At 37.6% G+C, this 18,200-nt stretch overlaps 1 long non-coding RNA gene across 3 annotated transcripts in view; it reads right to left on the bottom strand.

Annotated features, from left to right (window-relative positions):
- Positions 1-16,775, bottom strand: part of LOC309848011 — a 105,886-nt gene extending 89,111 nt beyond the window's left edge. For all 3 annotated transcript variants that reach the window (XR_014302787.1, XR_014302788.1, XR_014302789.1), the window contains exons 1-2: positions 16,000-16,775; positions 3,990-4,088 (exon numbers count right to left, since the gene is read on the bottom strand). This is a non-coding gene — a long non-coding RNA (uncharacterized lncRNA). The remainder of the gene's footprint in view (positions 1-3,989; positions 4,089-15,999) is intronic.
- Positions 16,776-18,200: the final 1,425 nt, after the last annotated feature.

Genomic DNA, 18,200 nt, shown 5'->3' with positions numbered 1-18,200 from the left:
TAGGATGGGACCTCTATTTGTACGACCATTCTTGGAAAATACCATTTATAAGCACAAGGTCAATGTACAAAAATCAACTGTACTTCTCTTTATACCAGCAATGAGGATTTGGAAAATAGATGATCAAAAAGTAGCACTTATAATAGCTTAAAAATAACATGAAATGATTAGAGGTAAGTCAAAACTACATGTGGAAAACCTGTACAATGAAAACTACACAATATTGTTGAGATAAATAAAAGAGGACCTACGTAAATGAAGAGATAGACCCTATTCTTGGATTGAAAGTGTCAGTGTTTTTAAGATGACCGTTTTCTCCAAACAGATCAGCTGACCCAAGGGGATTCCATTCAAAATGCTAGCAGGCTTTCAAAGTTAAATTTATTTACTTAGGGGGTCCCTGGGTGGCTCAGTGGGTTAAGCCTCTGCTTTCAGCTCAGGTCATGACCTCAGGGTCTTGGAATTGAGCCCCACATCAGGCTCTCTGCTCAGCAGGGAGCCCGCTTCTCCCTCTCTCTCTCTGCCTGTCTCTCTGTCTACTTGTGATCTCTCTGTCAAATAAACAAATAAAATCTTTAAAAATTTTTATTTATTTAGGAAGGAGTAGAAAATGACAAGCTGATTCTAAAATTTATACAGTATTGCAAAATATCTCTAATAGTCAAAAATAGGTTACAGAAATACAAGTTATCCACTAGAAGAATTAGTGGAGGAAAGGTCAGCATTGGTATATTAAAATATTTAATTTACATTTTTAGAAACCTGAAGAAAAAATGGTAATAAAACTTTCTACATGCTTACAGCTTATTTTTGCATTTTTTACTATTGGAGAATGTTTTCTGCATTAATAATTCCCTTTGTATAATTTTTGAGTATAAACATCTGTAACAAACATTTTGTATGCAGTTATACAATATGTAAGTGGGAATATAAACTCTTAATATTCCCAGTTTGCCCATTTTAAGTATTACAGATGGCGCTACACATAAAGCTATTTACTTTATGCCTAACAAATATGAAATTAATATTTTTGTTTTAATAAAAAATAAATTGCATCTAGGCATATTATTCCTTTACTTCTTATAGAAACTAAAGTCTCAGGACCAAATATTATTTACAAGGAATCATAAACTAAGCTACCACCACTTTACAATTGGATATTGGTCTAGAAATGTCTTTTGCTGCCTTACTTTTGATTCATAAGAAAGACCTGCATTTGCAGTATTAAATGCTTGAAGGAGATAGAAACTTAAATATTTGCCAAAAATGTTAGAGGATAATGAACAGAAATTTTTCAAAAATGTTTCTAGGAAATTATGGATACATAGTGAACAATGATACATAGACATCACTTCATAGCCTTCAAACCTGCAGAGTAGGAATAAAAATCCCATGACACTACCTGCCTCCCTACCCTTGACCAAGTAACATTGTTTTTTTTGTACTTGAATTTATAAAACCATTTTGGGTTTCTGTGTCTTCTGTATTTGACCTATATGCTTTAATGTTTTCCCCAGTAGCAGGTTTTCCCTTTGTTTAGAAACAAAATGAGTTAATCATTTGACATGTCCTGCTATAAAAATCTGTATTTATTTCTGGTAATGAGGAGTAGAGAAAATATTTCAAGTCTGGATTTCTTTGAACTGATATTTAATAATTAAGAAAAGTCTTTGAATTAGCTCAGACATATTCTTTACTGTGGGGATCTACTGTATTATTTCATAGGCTTAAACATATTTTAGGGTATATCAACCTTTAAAACTTATATGTACTATTTTATTGCATGTTCAGAATTGGCCTTGTTTCTTAGATTTTAGCTTTTGAATTTTCTAAATTTATGAGTTTAATTTTAACTCCTATCATTCATAATTATACATATGTCCATTGAATTTATTAAATATTTATAATTGAAGAGATGAAATACAATTGAGATGAAACATTTGAAAATTTGTCTTCTTTTAAGGTAGTGCTTTCAACAACCATTCCATTAACATTATAGATGACATTAACAAATAAAGCCTGCTTATAGGAACAATAATTTGCTTTCCTCTGTGATGGAATAGAATCAAAGTTCTACCAAATTTCATTATATGGATCAAACAGTATCTATTAAACACTATTCTACATTTTGTGAAATTATTTTTCTCATATTATGAAGTTTACTAGCATCATGCTTTAAAAACAAAGAAAAAAGCAGAATAGCTGTTTAGAGGTATTAAATTGTTTCTTAAACTTTCCCTTACCCTAATAGTATTCAATAAAATTCTACCAGATTCAATTTGACCTGATAACTCTAAGAAGCAAGCAAGGCAACCATCAAGTAATGGTAACATAAAAATATGGTGGGTGTGTGAGTGGTATGTGTGTGTGTGTGTATGTGTATATATATTTATATAAAATAAAACTTTTTTAAGATCATCTACTAAATATTTGCTGAATACCTATGTACCAGGAATTTATAAAATATAATACATATTTTAAAATGATTTACTATTAATATGTAAATCATATTTTAACTACATATTATTTTCAAAAAATTAAAAGGATATAAAATATTTTAGTATCCTTTCTCTTCCTGTGTCTTTTGAAGCCGCGCTCCAAAGGAACCGGTCATAAATATTTGGTATATATTCTGTGATTTTACTATCGCATAAACAGCATTTGTATTCATTCACATTTATACCAGATTTTATATACATCTGCATATATAAACAAAATCATTAAATAAATTATGTTTTATTTGGTTTAGTTTTCCCAGGAGTTGTTTTTTTTTTCCTACTAAAAATATACCCTTAAAACGTAAATATTTAAAAGTATTTCCATGTTAGTACATAGAGTCTCAGTATTTTTAACTTCTTTTTTTTTTAACATCTCCTTTGTAACCCTTAGTGTGAGAATATCAGAATTTTTCACTATCAGGTACAATACTGAAATGCATGTACTCATGATTTGGTTACTACAATTTTCCCTCCACTGATTCCTGGGGTTTGAGCAATGTGACTGGCAGGAAACACAAACTCCTCTGGAGGAAAATTCTCAAGAGAACATAACACATTTCCCGCAAATAGAGTCTGAGTACTGCAAACCCACATGAGATCAAGCAAGCTAGTTCTAAAGCCATCATTCACCAGAATGCAGGTAACAGTGAGTACTGCTTACTTTGGTTCTAATTTACCCAGGGTATTTGACCCAGATCATCATCTAAAGTAAGTTAATTTCTGCAACCTTGTTCCTCTATATTTTCTATGTGGTTTTCATGTTGTACTTACAACAGTATTTCCTCCTCTTTTTCTAAGACAATTCTTTTCTTCTTTCACCTAAACTATTGCATTGTTGCGGGGGTGGGGGGCTATGTCTCCTCTATCATAGTTTCCCAAACACTGAGAACAGTGCCTGTGAGCAGGGATCTTCCAGAAGGGTTCCTAATAACTATATATTACATATACTCATTGTTTAATTTATTTCTGTGGAAGGGAAGGTAGTACAACTTCAATGTCATGCAAAGCCATGATACTTTGGTTCATCAACACAAGAGCTATCCTATCATTCATTTAGAAAGTTGGTTTCAGTTCATTGCTTTACTTTTTCACAGGAAAATAAAAGGCGATTTATTTTTTTTGTGAAACAAATTGTCTTAGGAAGAGAAAGGAGGAGGCATTTTGTAATTTTGTTGATGTTAGTGGATTTAGATATTTAGATACTTTTGATCTAGTAAGACTCTGAGATCCTGCATCCAGCTACACTTTCTGAGCCAGCTCAATTCCTTGGAGGCTCAGTTTTCTCCTCTTTAAAATGAATATAAATGTGGTTTTCCCATAGCGAGTATTGTGTGGATTAAATGAGATGCAGCCTGAGTCATATGTCAAGTGCCACAGTCTCTGACAATAAAGAGGGCACTATTAATACTGGGATTCCATTAATTACAACATCATATGGAGTGATAAATAATGACAATGAGTAAGAATAAGAATAGGCATAATAACACTTACTGAGTATTTATTGCATGCCAGGAACTGTTTTCAGTTCTTCACATACATTAACTCATTCTGTCTTCATTACAGCATTTCAAGATGGGCACTGCTGTGTCCCTATTGGATACATGAGAGAACTAGGGCTAAGATTATGTGGTTAAATAGAGGCTTCAAATTCAGGACTTCAAATTCAGGACTTCAAATCCAGGCTTCAAATTCAGGACTCACCTGCTGGTGATCCTGATTACAGAGAAAGAAAGATTGACTGCTATCTCTGTGTGAGTACTTCCAACTGTTGTCCTTGTGTGAAAGGCGAGTGAGTTAGAATGATTCTAGCTTTAAGAATTATGCTAAATGTAGGGGCTCCTGGGTGGCTCAGTGGGTTAAGTCTCTCTCTGCCTTTGGCTCAGGTGATGATCTCAGGGTCCTGGGATCAAGCCCCGCAGTGGGTTTTCTGCTCAGAAGGGAGCCTGCTTACCCCCCTTTCTCTCTCTTGTGATGTCTCTCTCTGTCTAATAAATAAATACAATCTTTAAAAAAAGAATTATGCTAATTGTAATAAGTTCATAATTCTCAGAAGAAATAAAGTTACTGATCTTTTATTTGCTTCTGCTAGTTGCTAAATTTTCATCTTGCTGTTAGATTAAGCTATGTCATAATGAAACACATAAATCTACTTGAGTAAATTAAATGTATTAATTGACTCTGTAAGACCATGTCAGTAACCTACATCCCTTTAGTAATGCAGTAAAACTTCCTTCCATCAAATTTCCATTTTTTCCCTTTTCTTGTCCTTTATGTTTGTTATCTGGATATTGATACAAACAAAAACACTGAATTTCTACTTACAGTATCATGCATTTGGTTAATTATTCCTCACACTGTTTAACATAGTGTCAGATTAGCTCTAAATTATTTTATTTTATTTTTAAAGATTTTATTTATTTATTTGACCGAGATCACAAGTAGGCAGAGAGGCAGGCAGAGAGAGAGGGGGAAGCAGGCTCCCTGCTGAGCAGAGAGCCCGATGTGGGGCTCAGTCCCAGAATACTGGGATCATGACCTCAGCAGAAAGCAGAGGCTTTAACCCACTAAGCCACCCAGGTGACCCAGCTCTAAATTTTAAAAAATTAAGGAGAAAATAAAAACAGGATTTTACAATTAGTATTTTTCCTTTATATGTCTTGATCTGTTAAAAAGCTCTATTTCATAGATGGTCAAGGAAATAAGGAAGAACATAATAAGAAATGCATTTTTGTATTTAAATATCATTTTTTAATCTTAAAAGAAAGAAAAGAATATAACTAATTAATTGTCTCCTTAAAAATATTAGAAGTTAGGTTAAGCTGTTGATTATCTTAAAGAAATTAGATAGCTCTACTCCACCCAGATCCACACTACTGAGAGTGTTTGTAGCCATATCCATGAACATAGAGCTCATACTAATATGGTTACTTTCATTATTTACTGGGAAATTCAACATTATCTGTGTGGAATGTGGGATATTCAGTAGATGGTTTTATGGGGGGATTATAATATTCAGTTTTCAATTTGTAAGTAAGCAAAGGGAAAGATTATTGTTATCCTTATGGAATTAAACTTATCTGGGAAGAAAAAATTTATACTTGTGGATGGCTTGAAAAACATTTAAAGGAACATATAATGTATGGACATATGATTGTAGAAAAAGTAGGCATTCTGAGTATGGGGAAGATATAAATTAAAGACGTGGTTTGAACTGCACAGAGGGAGTAAAGAGGAGAGGTTTGTGGAAAAGTTTCTTCCAAGCCATGCTTTGAAACAGTTGATGTTATCATCAGAAGTTTAAAGAAAGATCATTTAAATTCCATTCTCCACAAATCTACCACTTCTTTTGATGTCCATATAAGAAAGCTGCCTTTACCCACTCCTTTGCAGGAAAAATAAGATCAAAGCTGGTAAATAAAAAGATCCCTGAATTTTCTCTCCACATCCCTATAAACTTAAATGTATGCACAATGATTCCCATATTCCCCTTTGAGGAAGGAACTGATGCTTAAGCTGCTAGGTGTGCTGTTCCCAGACATTCTGCAGCTGAAATCTCATCAGGATCGGTCACAGCTGCAGAGACCCTCTCTGCCAAGTTCCCACCTTTACCAAGACACCAAGCCCAGGGACTGATCATAGTAGGACTATACAGACCCTGGACAATCTGATGGGGCATTCTAGCTCCAAGGCTCCCTATGGGATGACTCAAGGCTGTCATTAAACCTGCTACTTAGTTTTCCTTCTTTTTCTTTCTAATAATGGTCCCTTCCCCTCTTTTCCAAAGTTAGATTCCATTAGTTTCCCTTAATGAGCACCCTGCATAAAACATTTAACATTGTCAGCCATAACTTTTGAAATAGTCTGTCCCCTTGTCTTTGAAGCCAATACATCCCCTGATTGTCTTCACAGTCTCATCTCTTTCACCTAGCTTTTTCTTTTCTTTCTTTTCTTTTTGCTTTTTTCTTCTCTTCTTTTCTTTTCTTGTCTCTTCTTTCTTTCTTTCTTTGAAAAAGAGGGCAGGGAAAAAGTGATTCGGGAGGGCAAAGGGAGAGAGAGAGACTCTTAACAGGCTTCACATCCAGCACAGAGCCCAATGTGGGGCTGGATCTCACCACCCTGAGATTATGATATTAACCAAAATCAAGAATTGGAAGCTTAACCAACTGCATCACCCAGGTGTCCCTTCCTTCACCTAACTTTTAATTGTTTTCTATATTACGATTCATCCTAGATCCTCATGTACACACGATCTCCCCAGACATGAATGAACAAATCACATTCATTTCCATGGTTTCAATTATCATCTATATACATCACAAAACGATATCTTCAAGCCAATATTTTTCTCCTGTAATCAACATCTACAAATGGAACTCCTTATTGGCTTTATAACTGGAAAGCCCACCATGGTCTACAGCTCTTATTTATGCCGCCTTGATTCAGTGAATCACTAAGTCTTGTTGCATCTACTTCAAAAACGCTTTTGTATTCTAACATCTTTCTTTTTCTTTTTCCTTTTCTTTTTTTGGTTGGGGGGTGGTTGTTGAAGATCTTCATCCTTATTAGCTCTAGTTCAGGCTATCAGCATTTACCTTTCCATATTCTCTTCATTTTCATTTATCTCTACACCTTCTCATTGATTTAGAGCTGGGTCCAGAAAACTTTCTTTGTAAAGGACCAGACAGTAACTATTTTAGGTTTTGTTTGACTCACACGGTCACTGTTGCAAATTCTCAGTTCTGCCATGGTAGCATGAAAGCACTCACGGGCAAAATGAAAATGAATGGTCATGCATGTATCTCAATAAAAGCTTGTTTAAAGAAGTAAAACAGAGTAAAGGGCCAGATTTCCTTTATAGCCTGAATCATTATTCTTCCCAGAAGATTTCCCTAACTTCTTTTTCTTTAGATATCAACTTAGATATTACTTGCCTTTGTTTCTTTGCATGTGTTTCCAAAACTTTATTTTTCCTATTACATTTTATTTCAGTTATGTATTTAATTGACTGTTAACCCATTAACTTACAAACTGCAATAGAGTAGCAACCACACCTATCTTGATAATCTTTGTATCCCCAGGACTTGCACAGTGTTTGGCCCAAGGCAGGCACTAATAAGTATATCTGGATGAATGAAAGCATACTCAAAAGTATGGATTTGGGAATAAGCTAGGTGTATTTAGGGGAACCAGAATTGCCTAAAGGCAAAACAGGCTATGAGTATGGGTAACAATTTGATGTGAGATATGATTATACTTTCCTAGAAGATGCATAGAGTCAGTAAATTATCTTGAAAACATTCTAGGGTTTGAAATAGCCTTAGGAATTATTGCAGCAGTGAAGTGGACTCAAATCTTATTTTTCTTACACATGATTCAAATGCACTTCCATCAATACAGCACACCTAATGAATTTTCAGTGTAGTTTGGAGGGGTTTTGGTGAGCGTAAAGGAAATTGGTCCCAGGACCTGAATGCCTGCCCAATTTGGACTCAATCTAATTGTTCTTTCTCATGAATATTTTCTCAAAGCCAAATGCCTCATTTCAATTACTTTCATAGGCATTTTCCCCCCGCCTCTGAATCTTTTCTTCTGCTATTACTTCTGCCTTAAGCAACCATCTCTCTGTTCTTCATTTCGCTCTTCCTTCTCAGTCTTCAGAGTTCACAGGGGATTCTTTGGGTTAACTAACTACATATATACCAAACATCCTAACCCTGTAGTTCCTTTTCAGTGTATCAGATTCCTTTTTAGAATCAATCATCAGCTATTGGAAATTGGCAGTGTTACTGGAATTGCATTGTGCCCCACATTCTCTGTGAGGAGAAGGGAATGAGGTATTTTCCATACTGGTTTATGTGAGAATTGAATAAAGCCTTGAAACTTCTCTGGAAAATACTACAGACTGAATATGTAAAGTAAAGATGATTGATTTAAATATTAATCATAGGATTATTAATAGTGATTGTATTACTACTTGCTAATTAACACATATTAGCTATTGTTTATTAATGATTGCCCTCACTAGACTGTATAATCAATTAGAAAAGGGCCATACGTGATTTTGTTCTAAATATATACCCAGTGCCTATGATTCTGACTGGCATGACAATTACTGATGAATGAGACAGTCCTGATAGCCTTCTCTCCACTGCCCTGGGTGAACCTTGAGCTAACCAGTATCTGGGGCTAGACCAGGAAGCAGAGGCTTACAGAGGGCTCTATCTTGCTCAGGTCACCTAATGAGCAGGTGTGAAGTGGGGTAGTAAGCTGGAGAAATTTATCTTCTCTTGGTCTGCCTATGTCAGGTTTTATCTCACCAACTATTAAATATTTACAAGGTTTTCAATGCCACCCAAAACTTCCTGTTTCTATGTCAGTTTCCATTTGTAAAGCGTTGTATATAGAAAGTTTTCATTTCAAATATTGTCTAATATATGTCTAATAAGTTTGTTCCTACATCCAAGTTCATGAGCACAAGGGGGCACTAGATAAGCCAGTTATTTGCTTTTGCCAGAGGTTGGTTGTTACTAGTTCCCTCTGGTGTACATGTTTGTATATCTATGAAATTTCGCAAATAGAAAATTTCGTACTTAAAATAAAATTAAAAGTGGGAAAGAAACAAATGGCAGCCAGTCAGGAAGGGTGGGAACTGCATGGTTCACATAAAACGAATAAAAGCATTTCTAGTACTAGAGGGTGAATATTCCAAACTACATAGCTTACACTTGAATGATAAATATAAATTTAAAATACTTGACTGATGCTAAAACAGGTACTTAATTACTAGGAAACTGTTTTGAAACTATTGTATAGATACCAGAGGAAAAGCAGCTTATCTATTTTGGAAAATAAGACTGTTAAATTTACTTTCAAGTATACTGGTAAACAAACATTCAAGGTTACAACTTACAATGTACTTTTAAGGTAACAATATTTCCCATTAAGCACAACACAATAAATCTTTTTAAGGCTTTTTTGGATGTATTTTTCTCTGAGCCTTATTTAGCCTTGAACAAGGCATCCTGATGAAAAAATTTCCTAGAAACCGATGTTGAAAAACAAGAACTTATGAAATCCCATTTTATCTACAAAGAGACAGCAATGAAAAGAAAAAAAAAAGAAAAACTTATTACAACAAATGGAAAATTGTAACTCCTTTGCTACTAAAAATTCCTTTTATTGTATTAACACACTGTCAGAACACATAAACCTATTTTGTATAGCAATCAATTCTAAAACAATTACATAGCTTGCACCACAGCTCTGGGAAAGATCTTTTGAGTTGTCCTGGCTGAAAAAATTCTCTGAAAATAATAGACTATAATTTTGAAGGAAAGGACCAAGGAATTGTTTTACTGAGGGAAAAATATTTAAAAAAATAAATATTTTTTAGTCAAACTAGAAAACACTGATACACATAAAAGTAGATATCGTCTTTAATATTTGGTATCTATGAGTCATTTTTGTGGGCATTTGGGTATATAACCATTTGTTCTTTTTATTCGTATATATATATATTTTTTCTCATCTGAAAGGGTTGTCACTAACTCTAAAGGGATACTATTTTGAGGAGGTTTGAGTGTTTTTCTTTCCTTCCCTACCACAGAGCTAGGTGAATGTTATCCTCATAGAGAAACTCTTTTGCCAGTATGGTACTTAAAAAAGTAGAGTAGCAATAACTGAAAGACAGGTAAAACCCCTTGTTTCTCAGTTCTACACATACTCTGTAATGGGTAAAAAGTTTACCATGAATATCTCTAGAAGTGCTTGAGGTTAAATTTGCATATCTAGATAAACCTGGGATTAGGAACAGAAGTGTGTTCTGTAGGATTAGAAACCCTGTTGGGAGCCATCAGTAGAACTAAGTGAAAAACAAAAAAAGCAGAAGCAATGAGCTACCTACCAGAATGGAGGACAGCAATCAGACCAGATGACCCTCCCTAAAGGGCCCCAGACACTTAAGCTCTTGTGGAAATTCAGATTAATCCTAGGGAGAAAAGGAGGTGAAGAAACTTAAAATGACAATAATCACAAAGAGACTGAGATTGCATCGGCGGGGCAGGGCTCTGTTTCCAAGAATTAGAAAGCTTAACTTTTTTGGTAACAGTTAACAGAGGGGTCCTGACCTGACTTGAGTGTACTGGCTAAAGAGACCTCACTGCATATCCAGTATGCATATTTTAACCTGTTGTGTATATCTTCATAAAAGTAACACTGTTTCTGAAATGCTAATATATTTTATTTTAAAATTTATTTGTTATTATTATTATCATTATCATTATTATTTAATAATCTCTACTCCAATGTGGGGCTAGAACTCAGGACCCCAAGATCAAGAGTAGCATATTCTACCCACTGAGCCAACCACACACCCCTCAAATGTCAACATATTTTAAACATTTTTCCATAGCAGGATCTCAACCAAATAATTCAAATGCAATGCCCATATAATTTTTCACTGTATGAGTTTATTGTCATGTATTTAACAAATTCCTTGTTTTTGGATATGCCTTGTTTCTCACATCTTTATATAGGTGATATAGGTGTACATAAACTATTTTAATCATTTCCTTTAAATTAAAAGTCTAACTCTTTACTTGCTAGATCACATGATAGCTACCTTTTAAGTTTTTATGTGGAATATCAAATATTCCTCTAGAAATATTGTATCAATACATATGGCTGAACAGTATCTACAACAGATCTCTTCACCTTTATCTGGGGAGCAATGAATAGGAAAATATTTGGAAATTTGATAAACATTTAACATTATCTCAGGTTTTTAAAGTCACTTTTATTACAAGTGGATTTAAATGTTTGTCTTTAGGTAATTGATTATTTTTCATTTACCTATTTTTCAAATTACATTTATCTGTTTTTATATATAATATTAATATTGATTTTGCCTATACCATATTAAAATATTTCCAATTATCTCTTGCTTTATTTTTAAGAGCTTTTTAGAATAACTTTAATTTCTTGTAACATTACATACATAGTAAACAGCGCTCTTGTATACCCTCTAATTTTCCCTAATGTTAACATCCTTTTTTTTTTTTAAGGTGTTATTTATTTATTTGACAGATAGAGATCACAAGTAGGCAGAGCAGCAGGCAGAGAGAGAGAGGAGGAAGCAGGCTCCCTGCTGATCAGAGAGCCTGATGTGGGGCTTGATCCCAGGACCCTGGGATCATGACCCGAGCAGAAGGCAGAGGCTTTAACCCACTGAGCCACCCAGGCACCCCCCCGCCAATGTTAACATCTTAAATAACTATGGTACATCTGAAAAAAACAAGAATTTCCCTCCAGTACAATATATTACCTAAATTATAGACTTCATTTAGACTTCACTGGTTTTCCCAATAATGTCCTTTTTCTGTTCCAGAATCTAATCCGGGATACACCATTCCATTTGTTATTCTGACTTTTTAGTCCACTTCAGCCTATGATAATTTCTCTGTTGTGCTTTTCATGACGGAAACTTTCAGAGACTACCAGTCAGATGTGTTGTAGAAAGGTCTTCAGTTTGTGTTTGCTGGATGTTTTCTCATGATTACACTAAGATTATCATGGGTGTGGGGGAAAAAGACCACAAAAGTGAGGTATACTTCTACTATGGTTAGTCTTATAAGTCAACTTGGCTGGGCTATAATTCCCAGTTTGTTTGTTTTTAATTTTTTTTTATTTATTTAACAGACAGAGATCACAAGTAGGCGGAGAGGCAGCAGAGAGAGAGAGGGGGAAGCAGGCTCCCTGCTCAGCAGAGAGCCCGATGTGGGGCTCGATCCTTGGACCCTGGGACCATGACCTGAGCCAAAGGCAGAGGCTTAACCCACTGAGCCACCCAGGTGCCCCTGTTTGTTTGTTTCTATAAGATTTTATTTATTTATTTGAGAGAGTGACAGTGAGAGAGAGCATAAGCGAGGAGAAGGTCAGCGGGTGAAGCAGACTCCCCGCAGAGCCAGGAGCCTGAGGGGGGACTCGATTTCGGGACTCCAGGATCATGACCTGAGCCTAAGGCAGTTGCTTAATCAACTGAGCCACCCAGGTGTCCCTCCCAGTTTTTTTTTTTTTTTTAATGATTTTATTTATTTATTTGACAGAGAGAGATCACAAGTAGGCAGAGGCAGGCAGAGAGAGAGAGAGAGAGGAGAAAGCAGGCTCCCCGCTGAGCAGAAAGCCGGATGCGGGGCTCGATCCCAGGACCCTGAGATCATAACCTGAACCGAAGGCAGAGGCTTTAACCCACTGAGCCACCCAGGTGCCCCTCCCAGTTTTTTTTTTTAATCAAATACTAATTTAGGTGTTGTTGTGAAGCCATTTTGTACATGTGATTAATATTTATAATCAACTGACATTAAGGAGATTATTCTAAAAATATGGGTGGATGTCATCCAACATTTTAAAACTTTAAGAGCAACAACAGATTTCTTGGAAAAGAAGGAATTCTGCCTTAAAGGTACAGAATCAAACCCTGCCTGAGTTTCCATTGCCCTACAAGTTTTAGACTGCCAGTTCCATCATCTGAGCCAATTCCTTTAAAAAATATCTGTATCTTTGTAGCACCATATCTATCTACTGTCTACTGTCCATGTATCTACTTTCCAACCCATCTATCTATCTATTAATGTTACTATTTTCTGGAGAATACTGACTGACACATTCTTCCCCATTTATTCATTTAACCTTTTCTTTATATCAATATTGATGAATATGGACTTATTTTGTATTCTGGGTTGTAATACCGTATTATCATTTATTTTGCTGCTCAAATTTTTCTAGGTGTGGCCATTGGGAATTCTTTTAATGGGCTCCTGTGCCCTTTTTACACACCCCCAGCTTTGCTTTGCTTTCATTAAACTTCCTTTCTGGCACTTTAGGGTCTCCCAAATACTCTTGTCATATTTTCTAAGCCCCAAGAATCAGTCATTTTTCCAAAGACCTTGGTTAAACTTACTGGGGAATTGTCTTTGGGAAGCAAGAGCTGAGTTCTTGGTGAGCTCACTTCTACAGATATGTCATTGTTTGTGGGTCCTGTCAGTGGACAGTGCTAAGAAATATGTGTGTGTACACAAAGCTATGCATATGCGCACATGTGAAGTGTTTCCAGTGCTAATCCAGTACGACAGGACATTCTCGACTTCCTTTCTAGACTCCCTCTCTTGTTTATTTTTAACTTTTTTATTTGACAGTGAAGAAACTGGTTATCATTAACTATAATTTATTTACTTGCTGCTTTCACTGTGGCATACATGTAAAGTAGTTTCAGACTTGGTAACCCATAATCATGGGAAATCAATTTAATAAATAGACTACAATCTTTATATATGGCTCTTTTTGTCTGCAGCCTTAGAAATATTCAGTAGAAACATTGTTTCCCAGCTACTCAGGTCAGTTCCTTTTTACCTTCACTTTCTTCATTGAAGTCAGGCTGTATATTTGTAATACATTTAGATTTGTATGTCACCTTCTGTACTCCAGGTTAGGATCCCTTGACATTATGGTTGTTATTTTAAATTTTGTATTCCATGAAGTTAACTCTCTATGGGTTTTGACAAATACCAACACTATATGCCACACTAAGTTTTGTACAGAACAACTCCATGACCTTAGAAATTCCCCTGTGTAGCTTCTTTTTCATTAATCAATTTCTTCTGTACCAATCCCTCTGATGGTTTAGAAAAAATTGTTAATCTGCAGTTTCTTCTACTCAATGCAGGGACAATGCTTCTTGTAATTCAGCACATCATTAGTCTGGAATTGTTGATAGAGGCTTTAAGGAATTCAATGGGAAATACTTTTTTTTTTTTTTAAGATTTTATTTATTTATTTGACAGACAGAGATCACAAGTAGGCAAAGATGCAAGCAGAGAGAGAGGAGGAAGCAGGCTCCCTGTGAGCAGAGAGCCCAATGTGGGGCTCAATCCCAGCACCCTGGGATCATGACCTGAGCCGAAGGCAGAGGCTTTAACCCACCAAGCCACCCAGAAGCCCCAATGGGAAATACTTTTAAAAAAATTCTATGAGGTCAACTGGTTGTCATATACTTTTTAAAGTTGACTATTAATTCATACCATACTCAAATATTAAAATATTTAAACGGCCAAATTAAAATCTTAATGGACTCAAATATTAAAATGGATTACAGATCTAAAGGTTTAATCAGAAATCATAAATTTCTTAGAATAAATTCATTAAAAATTTGGGGTAGGTAATGTTTTCTCAGAACACAAATAATGGAAATGCTAATATATATCTTTAGAACTAGGTCAGAATCACATATCTACATCTGTATCTATAAACTTGACTTCATGAAAATGAAACGTTTTCTTTCTGAAAGACACTTATGAAAATAAAAAGGCAATAATTAGGCTGGTAGAAAAGTACTGATATGACATTTATCAGACAGGCTACATGCTGAATATATAGAGATCTCTTACAATTCAATATTAATACATTGATAAAACCTACGCACCTGCGTGGCGTAGTTGGTAGTTGGTTGGGTGGCTTAGTTGGTTAAGAGTCTGACTGGCACTTTGGGCTCAGGTCATGATCTCATGGGTCCAGAGACCCAGCCACACCCTCATACACCACCCCCTGCTCTCAGAGAGTGAGTTTGCTTGGGAATCTTTCCCTCTGTCCTTCCCCCACTAGTGTGCGCCTGCACTCTCTTTTTCTCTAAAATAAATAGATAAATCTTTAAGAAAAACACTGATAAAACCTCAGGCACTTCATAAAATATGCAAGTGTTCAATAAACACATGGGAAAAAAAAGCACGATATTATTACATATGAAGGAAACGGCCAAATTAAAATCTTAACGACACAGAACCACAAACCAATTATAGTTACTAAAAATTAACTTGAAAAACTCTTACCATGATCTTTGTTCTCAAGGATGTGGAGCCACTTGAACTCTCATAGACTGTGGGTGGAAATGTTCAAGTGGGACAACCACGTTGGAAAATGCCTCCTATCTTTTTACAAAGGGAAGCATACACATACTGTGACTCTTTGGTACTTACTCAAGAGAAATTTAAAAAAAAAAAAAAAAAAGTGTATAAAGATGTTTACAGCGAAGTTATACCACCTTCATTTCCGGAAGCCCCGAACTGGAAAGCGTTCGCCCTCAGACGGATCCGTGCACTGTGGTACACTTAACAGTAAACGCCAAAAGGCAAGGGGGGAGGGTGCGAGTGGCAAACTCGGGGTAAATACAGACGCATCTCAAAATGGTTATTCTGATTGAAAGACGGGGTCGGGGAGCCTACAGTAACGGATTCCACCTGCAGATAATTCCTGGAAATGAAGACTAATCTGTGGTGACAGAAAGCCTATCCGGGGATCTCTCAGTGGAAGGGATCCGAAGGGAGACAAATTTTTGAAGGTGACAGAAATGTTTCCTGTCTTGGACGTGGGACAGTTTTATACAGGGTGCATATACGTTCTGAAAACTTTAATACTGCACACATACTTGATTAAAACCGTGTTGTGCACGTACCAGGTCGCGTAGGAGGCAGGCTCTGAGCCGTCTGGGGGGCGACGGCGGTCCCGGCGTTCCTTCTGTGCTGCCACCAAGATGGCGGCGCCCCCGTCACTGCTCTTCCGGGCAGGCCGGAGCTCTGGCACCCCAGGGCCCGCAGAGGTCTTGCCCTTGGGGCTGCGTGGTGCCACTCGGGCGCTCACGGTTGCTGGGGGCGCAGAAGACTCAAGAGTTCAAGGAGTCCTAGGCCGGAGACGGGAATGAAGATGGCGCTCCCGGTGCTCCCCGACGGTGGCGGGCCGGGCGTCTCCTCAGACGGTCCGCAGAGGCTGCAGAACGTCGGCCGGGCTTCAGGTGCGGCCTCTGGAGGCGCCGCTCGGCCTGGTTCACTACCCGGGAGCCTGCCACGAAGCGAGCGCCCTGGTGGGGAGGCGCCCCCTTGCTCCTGGGACCTGAGCTGCAAACCAAGGAGCCGAGATGGGAGCCGCGCGCCTGCTGTCGTCGGGGGCTGAAAACCCGGGGGCGGCTAATGACCAGCGGCTCTTCCTGGAGGGGCCGACTTGAGGCTGCCTCGTGGTGCTGGACGACACGGCCCGGGCCCAGAACCACCGGCGGGTGGCCTCCCGGCGACAGGGGGCAACCACTGTGGCGCGGGCATAGTGCGGCGCGGGCCCTGCCTGCAGACCGGCTGGTGCCTCTGGTGAGCTGGGCGACGTCGTGCAAGCGCGTCCACACGTGCGTGACAGGAACCTGTGTCCCACGAATACCACTGGAGCAAGTCTGGTGGAGTATGCGGGCAGTTTGGCTGCGTAGACCCGAACACATTCCATTTGAGCTCCGTCGATTCTTTCCTGGGCGGCAAGATGAGTCGGTGGAAGGGTCCCCGAAGCTCCGCTCCTTTCTGTCCCTTCCAGAGACGGAGCACATGATGTCAGGAGAGACAGAAGCGGGCTTCTGGGTTTTGCTAAAAGGCATAGAAGCCCTTTGCCTTTGTAGCCTAGATGCACTGGAGGTCACGTGTGACCAGGAGTTCGAAAGACTGTTTAAAGATTGATTTTCTTTATTAGTTTTTGGCCCTGGAACAAGCATCCCGGACCCAGGCCTCAGAGCAAATGCCATTCTAGGGTATTGAATGACAACTGGGGCGGAGTCAGAGTGAATCACAGACAAGTAACACATCCTGAGAGGTTTTATTTGTGGGACAACATATTCTTAAGAATGACTTTCATCAGTTAAAATGGGGAAAAGGAGCTACACTATATAAAATGGCTTCTGCTGTGATGGAAACCCTTCTGACTGTTCGAAGTTCTCCATTATTCATTCTTAAGATGTGCAGAAGTTTGGCTCTTAACACCGTCGAACTTCACTCTGTCCCTTGCCTGCATCAGAGCAACAGGGAATGGAGCTCGCTCGAGGCTTACAGTGTGAGTAATTTCATTATTGATGTAGATTGGTTAATAAGGAAGGTGTTTGTGTCATGAGGGTTATTTTATTTTCTGATCTGCAACCACAGAAAACCATGAATTCCTGGGTTAATCTCTTTTAAAAATAGTACTTTATGAAAAAACTAAATGCCACCTTTCATATCCTACCTTTCTTGCTCTCATTTTGGAGATAAGGAAGAGCAATGAAAAAGACGTGTGTAAGGGATAATGGACACTTATACTGGGGACTACACATAGTTCACTGGTCTTACTAGTATACCGTTCTAAAAGCAGCAGCGCCTCTAGTGTCCGTGTCACATCAGAAATTCGAAATCTGGGGGCGCCTAGGAAGCTCAGTTGGTTGTGTCCGCCTTCAACTCAGGTTGATACGGAGCCCCACGTTGTGCTCCCTGCTCAGCGAGAAGTCTGTTTGGCCCATGCCACTCTACCTGGTTGTGCTTTCTCTCTGAAATAAATTAAAAAAAAAAATCTTAAAAAAAATAGAAATATGAAATCTGGTGTTGGATACTTGTAAATCTCCAATTTTTGTGTTCATAGTTCTCCTTCAAAAGAGGAAAAGTATTAGATAAAGCCAAGTTGACATTAGAAATTATACCAGACAATGTATCCTTTCAAAGAAAATAACAAAAACATCAATATTTGACTTCTCAGAAAGTTTCTAACTCTGTTTTCTAGTCCTTTGCCTATGTTCTGCTATATTTAGATATTTTACGGTCTTAAAAAAATGTACCAAATGGACATTACTGAACTGTAGAATCCATCTGATGAAATTAA

This window comes from Mustela nivalis (genome assembly GCF_964662115.1).
Source record: "Mustela nivalis genome assembly, chromosome: 14".
NCBI classification, from domain to species: Eukaryota; Metazoa; Chordata; class Mammalia; order Carnivora; family Mustelidae; genus Mustela; species Mustela nivalis.
Note: the sequence above shows the minus strand (reverse complement) of the source record. Positions and strands in the feature narration are given on the sequence as shown.